General features: G+C 40.8%; 1 long non-coding RNA gene and 1 pseudogene across 4 annotated transcripts; one reads left to right on the top strand and one right to left on the bottom strand.

Annotated features, from left to right (window-relative positions):
- Window positions 1-521: 521 nt before the first annotated feature.
- LOC103885104 lies at window positions 522-15,959 on the bottom strand. 3 transcript variants are annotated; one of them, XR_001903388.3, is made up of 4 exons: window positions 15,871-15,959; window positions 12,254-14,547; window positions 2,452-2,552; window positions 522-897 (listed from the first exon to the last, which is right to left on the bottom strand). It is a non-coding gene; the product is annotated as an uncharacterized LOC103885104 (long non-coding RNA). The 3 variants fall into 3 exon arrangements; XR_001903389.2 differs by lacking the exon at window positions 15,871-15,959 and adding an exon at window positions 15,580-15,864; XR_001903387.3 differs by lacking the exon at window positions 15,871-15,959 and having other exon boundaries at window positions 12,254-14,766.
- On the top strand, window positions 4,400-5,518 carry LOC100997340 (annotated as a pseudogene). Its single transcript, XR_648001.4, has one exon. The product of XR_648001.4 is annotated as a small ubiquitin-related modifier 1 pseudogene (transcript).
- Window positions 15,960-16,011: the final 52 nt, after the last annotated feature.

Raw genomic sequence — 16,011 nt, 5'->3', positions numbered from 1 at the left:
ATACACTGCTATGGAGTGATTGCCAGGATATATTATTGGAAAAAAACCAGAGTAGTGTGTCCAGTACGCTAGCTTGTATCTACAAAGACATATTTGCTCATTTTTATTAGAAGGATAAACCGAAATTAATAAAATGGAAAGAAAAGAGGGAACCAGCAAAGCATAAGAACGTGTGCTAGGCCGGGTGCAAAGAGATTTCCCAGCCAGCAAATCTCTTTCTTACAGCAGAATGCTAGCTAACAAATGTAGAAGAACTAATAGAAGAGTTTTTTAGTTACCATTTTGCAACTATCATACTAATATTTGATTCTGGCTTATTTAAAACTAGCAGCTGAAAGTTTGATGAAAAAAGGACATTAATAAGGTCTTATATAGTGTCTCCTCATGAATTAGTTATCAATTATAAAGAAAAAATAATAACTGTACAGTGGAGAAACCTGGAAGATACTATCTTAACCAAGTGACCAAAGTTAGTAGTACTGTTCTGGTGATCTACTGCTGCATAACAAACTACTCCAAAATTTGGTGGCTTAAAACAATTTATTATTATCTTTCTTGGTTCTGTTGATTGAGGCGGCTCAGTTGGGATCTCTCATGGAGTTACATTCAGATGTTGGCTGGGACTTGATTCATCTTAAAGTTTGATATCAATTTATTTAACATTCAAGATGGCTTCTTTCTTGAGCTATCTGGTGGCTGGGATACCTGGAACAGTTGGGTGGTGGCCAGGCATCTCTCTCTCTCCAAGTGGCTAGCTTGGGCTTCCTCACAGTTGGTGGTCTCAGTCAGACTTCTTATGTTGGTGGCTTACCCCCAGAGTGAGCATTCCAACCAAGCAAACATTGCAAGGACAAAATTCCAAGAGACCAAGGCAGAAGCTGCAAGGACTCTTCAGATCTAGTAGAAGAAGAAACAATCACATCTGCCACATTCGATTAGTTAAAAGAAAGTCATTGGGCCAGTCCAGATTCGAGGAGAGGCAACAACATAAGGCCATGAAAACTGGGGACATAGTTCACTGAAGAACTTGGAGACTAGCTATCAATGATGATCAATATGCATCATGTGCCTCCAGATATAATGCAATAAGAAAGACACTATAACACTCATGTGCTATTTCTGCCAGAAATGTTTAACTTGAACCTCATCATGAGGAAACTTGCTATAGATTCGAATTAAGGGACATTCTACCAAATAGCCTATACTCTTCAAAAATGTCAATGTCATGCAAGACAAAGAAAGCCTAAGGAATTAATTCAGATTAAAGGAACCTAAAGAGACATGAAGACTAAATGCATGATTAATCCTGGGTTAGATGCTGGATGAGAAAAAAAGAATGCTAAAAAGGACACTATTGGAACAATTGGTGAAATTTGAGTTAGGTTTATAGATTAAATAAGAGCACTGTGTCAATAAAAAATGATCTAATTGTAATAACTGTACTGTGAACATCCTTGTTTTTAGGAAATATACACTGAAGAATTTAAGGGCAGAGGCATATTGTCTGCAACTTAATCTCACGTGGTTTAGGAAAAACTGTAAGAGAGAGAGAGAGAAAGCCAGGAGGGGTGAAGAAGGGAGAGAATAATAAAACAAATATGGCAAAATGATAACAATGGGTAACTCTGGGTGAAAAGTATATCGGAATTCTTTGTGCTATCTTTGCAAAATTTTTACAAGTTTGAAGTTATTTCAAATTAAAGAAAATATTTTCAAATGACCAAAACATATCAAAGATATTTTAAAATTTTATGACTTCATCATTAACGATGCAAAAAAATGTCCAAGTCAAAACCCAAATACCTTATTGGCCACCTTTGCTGGATGCTAGGGAATCAACCAATCTTGAAAACTAGTAAAAAGAAAGAAGCGGCCGCGTGCAGTTGCTCACGCCTGTAATTCCAGCACTTTGGGAGGCCAAGGCAGGTGGATTACGAGGTCAGGAGTTCAAGACCAGCCTGGCCAATATGCTGAAACCCCGACTCTACTAAAAATACAAAAATTAACTGGGTGTGGTGGCATGCACCTGTAGTCCCAGCTACTTGGGAGGCTGAGGCAGAAGAATCGTTTGAACCCAGGAGGTGGTGGTTGCAAGTGAGCTAAGATCATGCCACTGCACTCCAGTCTGGGCAACAGAGCAAGACTCCGTCCTCCCACCCCCCCCAAAAAAAGAAAGAAGCAAATGTTTATACTACATTTCCTAAGCACACTTTATCTTGGGGTAATCAAACTGTTGAGGGAAAATTCTTCTCCTTAGAAGAATTCCAGCTAATAAACAAAACATTCCTCTCTATTTTCTAAGCCAGGGATTGGGAAACCAAGGTCCTCAGGACAAACCTAGCCCAGCACCTGTGGCTGTAAATAAACTGGAATACAGTTGTGTTGGCCCGTTTGTGCTTATTATAACAAAAATACCTGAGACTGGGTAATTTATAAAGAACATAAACTCACAGTTCTAGAAGCTAGGAGTCCAAGATTAAGGCACCAGCAGGATCAGTGTCTGGTGAGGGCTCAGTTTCCAGTTCCAAGATGGCAACTCGTTGCTGCATCCTCTGGAGGGAAAGAACACTGTGTCCTCACATGGCAGAAGAGTAAAGAGAGCAAACCTACTCTCTCAAGCCCCTTTTATAAATGCCCTACTACATTCGTGAGGGTATAGCTCTCATAAGCATCACTTCCTAAAAAGGCCCCACTGAATTTTGGAGGTAACACGCATTCAAATCATGGCAACCATCACCCCATTTGTTTGCATATTGTCTATACTGGTTGCATTCACACCATAAAGGCAGAATTTAGTAGTTATGACAGAGACTACATGGCTATTGGGCTTAAAATATTTACCACTGGGCTGTTTACAGAAAAAGGTTGCCAATCCTTGCTCTAGTCCAGGAGAAGAATGGCCAATGACCTCCAGTGCCCAAACTGTGAGGGCACTATTACAAACTCACAGGGACATCACAGGGTATTTTAAATTTCTGAGGAAACAACAGTGACATCTGTCAGAAGCCATGTGAACTACCAGCTTGAGGTCATTCAAAGTTTCAACATTAGAGCAAATTACATTCTTTTGACTAACCTATCTTTGCAGTCAGGTTTTCAGTGGTAAATATGGTCTCAAGAAAGCGTTGTGCAGAATCTAGTTACGAACAGGAAATGAGGGTAGTGGTGTCCCACCTGATTTCAAGGTTTCAGAAATTATGAGGTACCCAAGAGGTATAAACATCCCATTAGTAAGCAAATGTGGTTATTTAAGGATGAAATTAAAGTATTATTCTTTCAATTTATGTGTATACTTTAAAGTCGCTACTAAGTTATTAGGACATAAATACATATGTTAAAAGTAATAGCAAAAACCATAATTACTTTTGCACCAACCTAATATTAATTTGTTTGACCCTAACTACTTAATAAACAGAAATGTTAGGTACTTCTTTTGACCTATGGGAACTGAGAAAAAATTATTCAGACACTAAAGGTGCCATGAACTTCTGATCTAGTGGATGATCATCAATGGCTGCTGAAACAATTAGGTGAAAAGCAGATGAGGAACTTTGTTATAGACAATATTTGAGCCCACTGAACAGCCTTAATCTCACAAAAGAAAGACCCCCAGAAATCGTGTGCTTCCCAAAGTGTTACAATAGAAGTACAAAATACTATCTATAAAGGCTTGATTTTAAAAAAATCAAGTGTGAATATGATCAATTGTTCAACTATCCAGACTTAACTACCAGCCTACAGCAATTAGAGGGAATAGAGAATGTTAAATAACATTGCAAGGATATAATCAGCAAAATCTAGACTACAAGAAATTTTACTGGAAAAAAATACTTCAGTTTCTTTAAAAAAAAATGTAAAGGTAAAAAAGAGGTGGTTAACTTAGGACTAAAGGGGATATAAGAAACATAACTAATTGCAATGTGTGAATCTTGTTTGGATCCTGACTCAAACCAACTGAATTAAATTACAATACAATTCAAGAATTTGTAAATTCATGATACTAAATGATACTAAGTAAATAATGTTTTAGTATGATAATTATATTGTGGTTATAATTTTTTAGATGAGTCTTTTGTTGTTGTTTTGAGACAGGGTCTCACTCTGTCACCCAGGCTGGACTGCAATAGTGCAATCTCACTGCGCCTCAACCTCCCTGGGCTCAGGTGATCCTCCCATCTCAGCCTCTCAAGTAGCTGGGACTACAGGTGTACACCAACATGCCCAGCTAGTTTTTGTATTTTTGGTAGAAACAGGGTTTCTCCATGTTGCCCAGGCTCTTCTTGAACTCCTGGACTCAAGGGATCTATCTGCCTCAGCCTCCCAAAGTGCTGGGATTACAGGCATGAGCCACTGCACCCGGCCTTAAAAGAGTCTTTATCTTTTAGAAATACATACTGAGGGAGGTTCTGCCTACCCGAGGCCGCTGCTGTGCGGAGACCCCCGGGTGAAACCACCGTCATCATGTCTGACCAGGAGGCAAAACCTTTAACTGAGGACTTGGGGGATAAGAAGGAAGGTGAATATATTAAACTCAAAGTAATTGGACAGGATAGCAGTGAGATTCACTTCAAAGTGAAAATGACAACACATCTCAAGAAACTCAAAGAATCATACTGTCAAAGACAGGGCGTTCCAATGAATTCACTCAGGTTTCTCTTTGAGAGTCAGAGAATTGCTGATAATCATACTCCAAAAGAACTGGGAATGGAGGAAGAAGATGTGATTGAAGTTTATCAGGAACAAATGGGGGGTCATTCAACAGTTTAGATATTATTTTTATTTTTTTTCTTTTCCCTCAATCCTTTTTTATTTTTAAAAATAGTTCTTTTGTAATGTGGTGTTCAAAACGGAATTGAAAACTGGCACCCATCTCTTTGAAACATCTGGTAATTTGAATTCTAGTGCTCATTATTCATTATTGTTTGTTTTCATTGTGCTGATTTTTGGTGATCAAGCCTCAGTCCTCGTCATATTACCCTCTCCTTTTTAAAAATTACGTGTGCACAGAGAGGCCACCTTTTTCAGGACATTGCATTTTCAGGCTTGTGGTGATAAATAAGATTGACCAATGCAAGTGTTCATAATGACTTTCCAATTGGCCCTGATGTTCTAGCATGTGATTGCTTCACTCCTGGACTGTGACTTTCAGTGGGAGATGGAAGTTTTTCAGAGAACTGAACTGTGGAAAAATGACCTTTCTTTAACTTGAAGCTACTTTTAAAATTTGAGGGTCTGGACCAAAAGAAGAGGAATATCAGGTTGAAGTCAAGATGACAGATAAGGTGAGAGTAGCTAACTCCAAAGATGGCTTCACTGAAGAAAAGGCATTTTAAGATTTTTTAAAAATCTTGTCAGAAGATCCCAGAAAAGTTCTAATTTTCATTAGCAATTAATAAAACTATACATGCAGAAATGAATACAACAGAACACTGCTCTTTTTGATTTTATTTGTACTTTTTGGCCTGGGATATGGGTTTTAAATGGACATTGTCTGTACCAGCTTCATTAAAATAAACAATATTTGTAAAAATCATTAAAAAAAAAGAAAGAAATACATACTGAGTTGCCAGGCACAGTAGTACACACCTATCATCTCAGCTAATTAGGAAGCTGAGGCAGGAGGATCCCTTGAGCTCAGGAGTTTGAGGCCAGCCTGGGCAACACAGATAAGTGATATCTGTGATAACACAGATAAGGCAACATCTATAAGTGATAGATATAGGGAATCCCTACCTAGTCCTTAAATGTTGGGTTTTTTTTTGGAATTTGTTCTCAATTCCTGGCCCCATCCTTTCTTTGTCTTGAGTGATTTTATCTTCTCTCAGTGCACACGTGTATTAATCAAAAATGTTTTAGGGCCTCTGGCTACAATGGCACCTGCAGTAATCCCAGCACTTTTGTAGGCTGAGATGAGAGGGGTCACTTGAGGTTAGGAGTTGGAGACCAGCCTAAGCAACATAGGGAGACCTCGTCTCTACAAAAAATTTAAAAATTAGGCAGTTGTGGTGGTGTACACCCGTAATCCCAGCTAGTCAGGAAGCTGAGTAGGGAGGATCTCTTGCACCTGGGAGATAGAGGCTGCAGTGAGCTGTGATCATGCCACTGCACTCCAGCCTGGGTGACAGAGTGAGATCCTGTCTCAAACAAACAAAAACAAAGTTTTAGTGGCTATGATGTTATGATACATACTGGTTTTTGTCCACGGTTCCTGACCCCTATCTCCCATAGTCATTGTTATAATGTTGGGGCACTTAAGGCCTTAGGAAATAGAATCTCTCTTTCTTTCTCCCATCTTCCTTTTACCTGCCCAAGCCAAGACTGTAATCTGATTGCGGGTCAAAAGACCCTTAATCCAGAGAGCGCCCTACCCCACACCTTAGAGGAAAGAATACAACACAGAGAGGCCAAGAAAAGTCTGAAAAGACAAGCCTTGCTGGGTTTAAATCATATTTTCTTGTCTAGTCACATTTCTACACAGTTGTCAATCATGCCTATGCAATGAAGCCTCCATAAAAACCCAAAATGAGAGGGATCAGAGAGCTCCTGGATACCTGCACATGTGGAGGTTCGTGGAGGTTCCTGGAGGGTGGTGCACCCAGGGGGTACATTGAAGCTCCATGCCCCTTCCCCTATACCTCACCCTATACATGTCTTTATTTGTATCCTTTGTAATATCCTTCATGATAAAACAGTACATATAAGTAAGTGTTTCTTTGAGTTCTGTGAGCCACTCCAGCAAATTAATTGAACCCAGAGAGGGGGTCACAGGAACCCCAACTCGAAGCTAGTCCACCAGAAGTTCCAGAGGCCTGGACTTGCAACTGGTGTGGTGAGGTTGGGGGCAATCTTGGGCACTGAGTCCTCAGCCTGTGGAATCTGTTGCTATCTCCAGTATCAGAATTGATTGGAGGACTCCACTGCAGAATTCATTGCTTGCTTGGTGGTGGGGAGAAACCCTCACACACTTGGTCACAGAAGACTTCTTCTGTGTTGATGATTGTTGTCATGGTAGCGTGAGAGCAGAGGAAAAACATACTTTGAGAGTTTCTCCCAAACAGTAACAAACCTTATTCAACTCACTTTAAGAAAAAAAAAAAAAAAAAAAAAACAGTGAAGGAGATTTATCTTGAAAGAATACAGAATGAAGATCAGAGTTATAGGAACCAAGACCTCAGTTCTAGACTTAGTGCCACTGCTCTAGTCACTCTATCTCCATGCATTGAGCAGAGATGTCTTTGTTCTAAAGACAGGTTCTCTTTATGCTGCAGTGAAAATGATGACTACCGTCAGCCCCAGAATCACGTTCATCTAGTTTAGCCATCTGGTGAACAAATAAGCAACTCCGGGAAGAATTTTCTTTCTCTTCCTGTCTACAGACCAACTCTAGGGAAAGACTCTGATTTGCCTTTTGAGTCATGTTCCCCATATGCGAGGATGACATAGAATGACGAGGCCTGGCTAAGACCAAGGGAGAAGGGTCTACTATCAGAAGAAAGGGAAATTTTTACTGGGCAAATAAGAGTAGCTATCTCAGTTCCCTAAAGAAAGCTACAGTGACCCCTTGCAATGTTGGTAACTCTCAAATGTAGAGTTCCACATCTTGCCACCCAGCAGCCCACTAGATACCTACAATCAGATGTTTTATAGCTGCTCTTCACTCAGCATTTCCAATGCTGAATTCATCCTCTCAACCTCTCCTCCCAATGTTTACCCTCTTTATTCTCAATCTCAATGAAGGATACTACCATTCATAGACTTGTGCAAGCCCCAAACCTGGGAATCCTATTCTTTACTCCTCAATATCCATCACTCCCCACATTCAGGTAGTAAAATCTGTCAATTCTACCTTGCTTTTCTCTATCTTGAATATGCTAATATCTTATACGTTGAATGCTCATTTATCTGTTCCCCACTGTCACTAATGTAGTTTAGTGGTTATCACCTCTCATCTAAACTACTCCAGTATCCTTTTCTGACTTTTTGATTTAAAGTAGTACCCTCAAAGCATTATACTGTACAATGGCACCCAGTTTACTTATGTAACAGAACTTACCATAACATCTATTTATTAAATAAAATGTTCACTTTTAATTGTTATTATTATTGTGTTTCTCCTTGACTTGAATATTAGTTCCTTCTTGAAAGAGACCATGTCATTCCAATTCACTTGTAGTAGATTAGGGTGTCTAAATCAACTCAAACTGGTGTGGTGAGGTGCGGGGCAGACTTGGGGACTGAGTTTTGTCCAACTAAGCAGGCACAGAGTTTTTTACACACAGAGTTTTTTACAACTTATATTTATTGCTAAATAAATACGAATTTTCCTCTTAACAAGCAGGCATAAAGTTTTTTACAACTTATATTTTATACTTTTATATTTTTACAACCTATATTGCTAAAAAAAAAAAAACCAAAAAAAAAACAAAAAAAAAAACTCTATGCCTGCTTAGTCAGACAAAAATTACCATTAAACAGGTAGATTTTGTTAGAGGAAGGAAATGATTGGAGAAAAAGTGTGGCACTCAAATTTTTCCCTCTATTAATCTTTTTTTAAAATTAATTTACATTTTATTTTATTCTATTTTATTTTATTTTATTTTATTTGTTTAGGCAGAGTCTTGCTCTATTGCTCAGGCTGGAATGCAGTGGTGCAATCTTGGCTCACTGCAACCTCTGTCTCCCGGGTTCAAGCAATTCTCCTGCCTCAGCCTCCCGAGTAGCTGGGACTACAGTTGTGCGCCACCAGGCCTCGTTAATTTTTGTATTTTTAGTAGAGATGGGGTTTCACCATGTTGGCCAGGCTGGTCTCGAGCTGCTGGCCTCAAGTAATCCACCCACCTCGGCTTCCCAAAGTGCTGGGATTACAGGTGTGAGCCATAGGGCCCCCACTGTCCCCCCAATTAAACTTACCGTGTTTCATTAACCTTCTTGAATCTGAAGTTTTATTTTTCACAACATTAGGGGAATTTTCCAGCTTTTATTTTTATTTATTTATTTATTTGAGACAGAGTCTCACTCTGTCACCCAGGCTGTAGTGCAGTGGTGCAATCTTGTCTCACTGCAACCTCTGCCTCCTGGGTTCAAGTGATTCTCCTGTCTCAGCCTTCTGAGTAGCTGGGATTACAGACATGCACCATCATGCCCGGCCAATTTTTTGTATTAGGTTGTATGGGGTTTCACCATGTGGGCCAGGCTGGTTTCGAACTCCTGACCTCAGGTGATCCACCCGCCTCAGCCTCCCAAAGTGCTGGGATTACAGGCATGAGCCACAGGCCCCGGCTGTCCCCCCAATTAATCTTATTGTGTTTCCTTAACCTTCTTGAATCTGATGTTTTATTTTTCACAACATTAGGGGAATTTCCCAGTTTTTATTTCTTCAAATATTCTCTCTCTCCTCATTTTCTAGGAAAATAATTTCATTTATGTTCGAACTTTTGATATTGTCCCATATCAAAAGGGTCCCTGAGGCTATTTTTTCCAACTATTTACTTCACTGTTGTTCAGATTATATAATTTCTGTTGATTTATCTGCAAGTTTACTGACTCTTTTCTGTCACTTCCATTCTGTTGTTAAGCCTATTCACTAAAAAGGTGAATTTTAAAGTTCAGATATTAAAATTTTCAGGGATTTTTTGTATGTGTATATACATCTGGTTTTTAGTTCTCTGCTAATATTTCCTACTTTTTCATCATTGTGATCTTATTTCCCTTTCCATCCTTGACTTAGTTTAAATAGCTACTTTAAAATCTCTGTCTACTAATTCAAACATCTGGGCATCTTAGAACTGGTCTCTCTGTTAGTTGTCTTTTCTCTTCAAATTGGGGTGTTTGGCTGGGCGCGGTGGCTCACGTCTCTAATCCCAGCACTTTGGGAGGCTGAGGTGGGGGGATCACCTGAGGTCAGGAGTTCAAGACCAGCCTGACCAACAAGGTGAAACCCTATCTCTACTAAAAATACAAAAATTAGCCAGGTGTAGTGGTGGGCACCTGTATTTCCAGCTACTCAGGAAGCTGAGGCAGAAGAATCACTTAAGACCAGGAGGTGGAGGTTGCAGCAGTGAGCTGAGATCATGCCACTGCACTCCAGCCTGGATGACAGAGTGAGACACTATCTTAAAAAAAATAAAAGTCTCATCTGAGACAAGGCAAGTCCCTTCCACCTATGAGCCTATAAAATCAAAAGCAAGTTAGTTACTTCCTACATACAATGGGGGTGCAAGCATTGGGTAAATACAGCTGTTCCACATGGAAGAAATTGGCCAAAACAAAGGGGCCACAGGCCCCATGAAAGTTCAAAATCCAGCAGGGAAGTCAAATTTTAAAGGTCCAAAATTATCTCCTTTGACTCCATGTCTCACATCTAGGTCATGCTGATGCAAGAGGTAGGTTCCCATAGTCTTGGGCAGCTCCACCCCTGTGGCTTTTCAGGGTACAGCCTTCCTCCCAGCTGCTTTCATGGTCTGGCATTGAGTGTCTGTGGCTTTTTCAGGCACATGATGCAAGCTGTCAGTGGATCTACCATTCTGGGGTCTGGAAGATGGTAGCTCTCCTCTCACAGCTCCACTAGGCAGCGCCCCAGTAGGGAGTCTGTGTGGGGGCTCCCACTCCACATTTCCCTTCCACACTGCCTTGGCAGAGGTTCTACATGAGCACCCCCACCCCTGCAGCAAACTTTTGCCTGGGCATCCAGGTGTTTCCATACATCCTCTGAAATCTAGGTAGAGGTTCCCAAACCTCAATATTTGACATCTGTGCACCCGCAGGCTCAGTACCACGTGGAAGCTGCCAAGGCTTGGGGTTTCCACCCGCTGAAGCCACAGCCTGAGCTGTACCTTGGCCCCTTTTAGTCACCGCTCCAGAAGGAGTGGCTGGGATGCAGGGCACCAAGTCCCTATACTGCACACAGCATGGGGACCCTGGGCCTGGCCCACAAAACTATTTTCTCCAAGGCCTTGGGCCTGTGATGGGAAGGGCTGCCATGAAGGCCTCTGACATGCCCTGGATACATTTTCCCCATTGTCTTGGGGATTAACATTCTGCTCCTTGTTACTTATGCAAATGTCTGCAGCCAGTTTGAATTTCTCCTCAGAAAATGGGATTTTCTTTTCCATTGCATTGTCAGGCTACAAATTTTCCAAACTTTTGTGCTCTGCTTCCCTTATAAAACTGAATGCTTTTAACAGCATCCAAGTCACCTCTCGAATGCTTTGCTGCTTAGAAATTTCTTCTGCCAGATACCCTAAATCATCTCTCTCAAGTTCAAAGTTCCACAAATCTCTATGGCAGGGTCAAAATGCCACCGGTCTCTTTGCTAAAACATAACAAAAGTCACCTTCGCTCCAGTTCCCAACAAGTTCCTCATCTCCATCTGAGACCACCTCAGCCTGGACCTTATGTCCATATCGCTATCAGGCTTTTGGTTAAAACCATTCAACAAGTCTCTAGGAAGTTCCAAACTTTCCCACATTTTCCTGTCTTCTTCTGAGCCCTCCAAACTGTTCCAGCCTCTGCCTGTTACCCAGTTCCAAAGTTGCTTCCACATTTTCAGGTATCTTTTCAGCAGCGCCCCACTCCACTGGTGCCAATTTACTGTATTGAGTTCATTTTCACACTGCTGATATAGACATATCTGTGACTGGGCAATTTACAAAAGAAAGAGGTTTAATTGGACTTACAGTTCCACATTGCTGGGGAGGCCTCATAATCATGGCAGAAGGCAAGGAGGAGCAAGTCACATCTCATGTGGATGATGGCAGGCAAAGAGAGAATGAGAGAGAAGCGAAAGTAGAAACCCCTTATAAAACCATCAGATCTCATGAGACTTACTACCACAAGAACAGTATGGGGAAAACTGCTCCCATGATTCAATTATCTCCCACCAGGTCCCTCCCAAAACACGTGAGAACTATAGGAGTACAATTCAAGATGAGATATGGGTGGAGACACAGAGCCAAACCATATCATACACTTTGCTGTTCTTGGGAGGCGGTGGTGTCATATAAATGTCTGTTAGAGCTAGTTGGTTTATGTGTTGTTTGAGACTTCAACTTTTTTGTTGATCTTCTATCTGGGCCTTTATGGAATACAAGGTGTTGAATTCTTCAACTATTAGGGCAGCACTGTCTAAAATTACATCTTTATATATTATGTGCTTGTTAATACAGATTTATAATTATTCTTTTATGCATTTATTTTTTAAATCCTTTTTCTTAAAAAAGAGGAATTACAAACCCAAAAATAGAAAACTACTTACTTTTAATTTCACCTATGTAGTTATCTTTACTGATGTTCTCTATTTCTTCATATGGCTTTGAGTTACTCTCTCCTAGCCTCTTTTCAGGCTGAAGGACTTCCTTTAGTATTCCTTGTAGTTATGAACTCCCTCCTTTTTTGTTGTTCTAGGAACATATTTATTTCTCCTTCATTTTTTTAAGGATACTTTTGCCAGATTCATGATTCTTTTTTGGCTTTTATTCGCAGCACTTATGTCATTCCACTGCCTTCTGAGCTCCATGGTTTCTGATGATAAGTCTACTGTTACTCTTAATGAAGATTCCTTATACATGACCAGTCATTTCTCTCTTGCTGTTGTCAAAATTCTTTGTTTTTGTCTTTTAACAATTTAATCACAATTTGTCTTGGTGTAGATCCCTTTCAGTTTATCCGCCCTGAAGTTCATTGAGCTTCTTAGATGTGTAGATTCCTGTCTTTCATTAAATTTGGTAATTTTTCAGCTATTATATCTTCAAATATTCTTTACACTCCTTTCTTTTCTCCTCTCCTTTTGGAATTCCCACTATGCAAATGTTTGCTTGATGGTGTCCCACAATCCTTACAGGTCTTATTCATTTTTCTTATTTTTTCTTTCTGTTCCTCAAACTGTATACTCTTGATATATCTTCAAATTCCCCAATCTTTCTTCTGCCTGCTCAAATCCACTATTGAACCCCTCCAGTGAACATTATATTTCAACTATTGTGCTTTTCAACTGCAGCAACTCTATTTGGTTTCTTTTTATAATTTCTACCTCTTTAACAGTAACCTCTATTTATTGAACAATTCACTTTTCCTGGTTTCCTTTAGTTATTGTCTATTATTTTCTTTGTTCTTTGAGCATACTGAAGGCAATTGACAATGTCTGGGCTTCCCAAAGGAATGTTCTTTAAAAATTTTTTCCTTGTAAATAAGCCATACCTTCTTGTTTCTTTGCATGCTGCATAATTTTTTGTTGTTGAAAATTGGACGTTTTTTTTATAATGTGATAATTCTGGGTATCTGTTCCTCCCACTCCCTACCAGGGTTTGTTATTGTTGTTTATTTCTTTTATTAAAAGTCTGGAACCAAAAAATAAAAAGATAAAAGCCCAAAATGCGAGAAAACACTCCCAGTCTTTGCCAATTAGCTGTGTTGCAGCACCCCTTCAATGCTCAAATAAGTAGTTTACAATGCCGCCTTAGCCTTCACTTCCTGCTTGCATGAAGGCTAAAGGTCAGTCAGAGGTGAGAGTTTACGGTGTTCTTAGGTTTTTTCTGAGTATGCATCCAGACCAGGGCATGCCGATGGCCTTCTAGATTCCCCGGAAAAAAATGAAGCTTTCCAAAGCCCTTACTCCCCCAAGTATCTCCTTCTCCAGCCTCTTCCTTCCCAGGATTTTTGTCTGTTTATTGCTTGCCCTGGCTTTCATACCATGCTTTCTGTGACACTGGCTGTTTGCCTCTAATGTTTTTGACAAACACTGCCTGGGAAGCTGCCTGAGCCCTGAGGAAGCTCTGAGGCAGGTGAAACAAAGGCAAGCCCTTGAGTTGAACCTTCAGGAAACCATCAGAGAGGTCAAAACACACCTACAATTCCTTGAGGATAAGGTCCATAGTGCTCCCTCTGGAGCTAGCAACCCACACCAGGAATGTGGCTGCCATCTTAAAGGCCACTGCCAGCTTGAAGAGTAGATGACCACAGAACTCTCTTACAAAAATTCAGCAGTTTTTTCTTCATTACATGTTCTCCTGGCTTTTGTGAGGTGTTTTTTTTTTTTTTTTTTTTTTTTTTTTTAAATCAGTTTCAGAGTTTCCAAAAAAGGTGCTTCTGACAGTTTTGCCAGCTTATTCATTTTTTAGTTCCCTACTTGTTTCCCATTTTTTGCTGACATAATTTCATACTATTTACTTTTGTGTTTCCCAGCCTTGCTTGAAATTATTTTCTCAGCCTGGAATGCAGAGAAAAAAGAAAGCTTGCTATCACTGAAACTACCAAAAGAATGTATTACTGACTTGTGTTACTTGACTGGCCCTGACTTGAAGGCAGGGCCAAAGAGCAGTTCAAAAAGTTTTTGAACAATAATACCATCAGCAAAACAACTTTTATCTCCCTTAAAGACAACATTCATTAAATCGTTTGCCTTGCATTTGTCAAGCCCTCCATAACAGATGCAATGTTTGAGAGCACACAGGCTTTGGGATAAGATCTTAGCATGAATTCCAGATCCTCTGCCACTTAGTAGTTGTTTGGCATTGTACAAGGCACTTAAATTCTCTGGGACTATTTCCGTATCTGTAAGACAGGAAAAATATACATTTCTAGAGCTGTGATAAAGACTTAAAGAGATATTATCATTTCCAGAACTGTGGTAAAGACTTAAAAAGATATACACGTAAAATTCTTGGCATTCAATGTTAGCTATTTGTTAAATTTGAATTTTTATTCTGTCTCCCATGCCGGAGTGCAGTGGCACAAACTCAGCCCATTGCAACCTCTGCCTCCTAGGTTCAACCGATTCTTCTGCCTCAGCCTCCAGAGTAGCTGGGATTACAGGCACACGCCACCATGCCTGGCTAATTTTTGTATTTTTAGTAGAGACGGGTTTCACCATGTTGGTCAGGCTGATCTCAAACTCCTGACCTTGTGATCTGCCCTCCTCAGCCTCCGAAAGTGCTGCAATTACAGGTGTAAGCCACCGTACCCAGTCTAAATTTGAATTTTCAAATTTAGGTTTTTTGTTTTGTTTCGTTTTGTTTTTGAGACAGGGTCTTGCTCTGTCATCCAGGCTACAGTGCAGTGGCACCATCACAGCTCACTGCCGCCTTAACTCCTGGCCTCAAACGATCCTCCTGCCTCAGCCTCCCAAGTAAGCGTGACTACAGGCAGGTGCCACCCTCCCTAGTTAATTTTTTGAATTCTTTTGTAGAGATGGGGTCTCCAACTCAAGTGGCCTCAACTGATTCTCCCACCTCAACCTCCCAAAATGCTGGGATTACAGGTATAAGCCACGGAGCCGGCCTATATTTTGAGTTTTTGTCTGGCATTACAGACACTGTTTTCTTCTGGTTTAAACAGAAAAAAGAAAAAGAAACAAAAAGAGCTACTGGCTTCCTTTGTAAGAAGAGCTTAGGGTTGCCACATGCTTTTCAGGGACTGACCTTGAACTGATTTTCATAACAAACACAATAATTTTACTTAGACTGTATGTTTACTTGGGGAGGTTTTGGGGAAAATTGCTGGGTATGTGGGGTGGGCCTCTAAAATCCTTGTAAAGCCGCTTTTAGCCTAGAGACTAACTTGCAAACACAGTTTTAAAAAACAAACCCAAATATCTAGACGACGGAGGGAGCATGCCAACTCAGCAGTTTTTTCAAACCAGCTTCCCTTTGCGTCTGTAGGGTCCAAGGACGTAACTAGATCACACAACACGCGCCAGGAAAGCCCAAAAGAGGGGTGATCCCTCGATGGAGGTGCCGCATCAGCGTTTTCTCACGTGGCCTCCGGGGCTCTATGAATGGCAAGAGATCGCATTCCTTCTACTATCCCTCCCGGCCCCCAGCCGGGACAAGGAACTGGAGCAAACTCCGGGTTGCAGTTCCGATCAGACTTGCCTACCTAGGCGGGCCGGCTGCTCAGTCTCCTGAAGCCTTGGGGCTGGGCCCTGCGGTGATGGGCGTGCTGGCCGTCGCAGAGCCCTCTGGGAGTTGTAGTCCGTAGCGGCGAGAGGTTTGACAGCGACCGCCGGCTTGGCGCATT

This window comes from Papio anubis, chromosome 5 (assembly GCF_008728515.1).
Source record: "Papio anubis isolate 15944 chromosome 5, Panubis1.0, whole genome shotgun sequence".
NCBI classification, from domain to species: Eukaryota; Metazoa; Chordata; class Mammalia; order Primates; family Cercopithecidae; genus Papio; species Papio anubis.
Note: the sequence above shows the minus strand (reverse complement) of the source record. Positions and strands in the feature narration are given on the sequence as shown.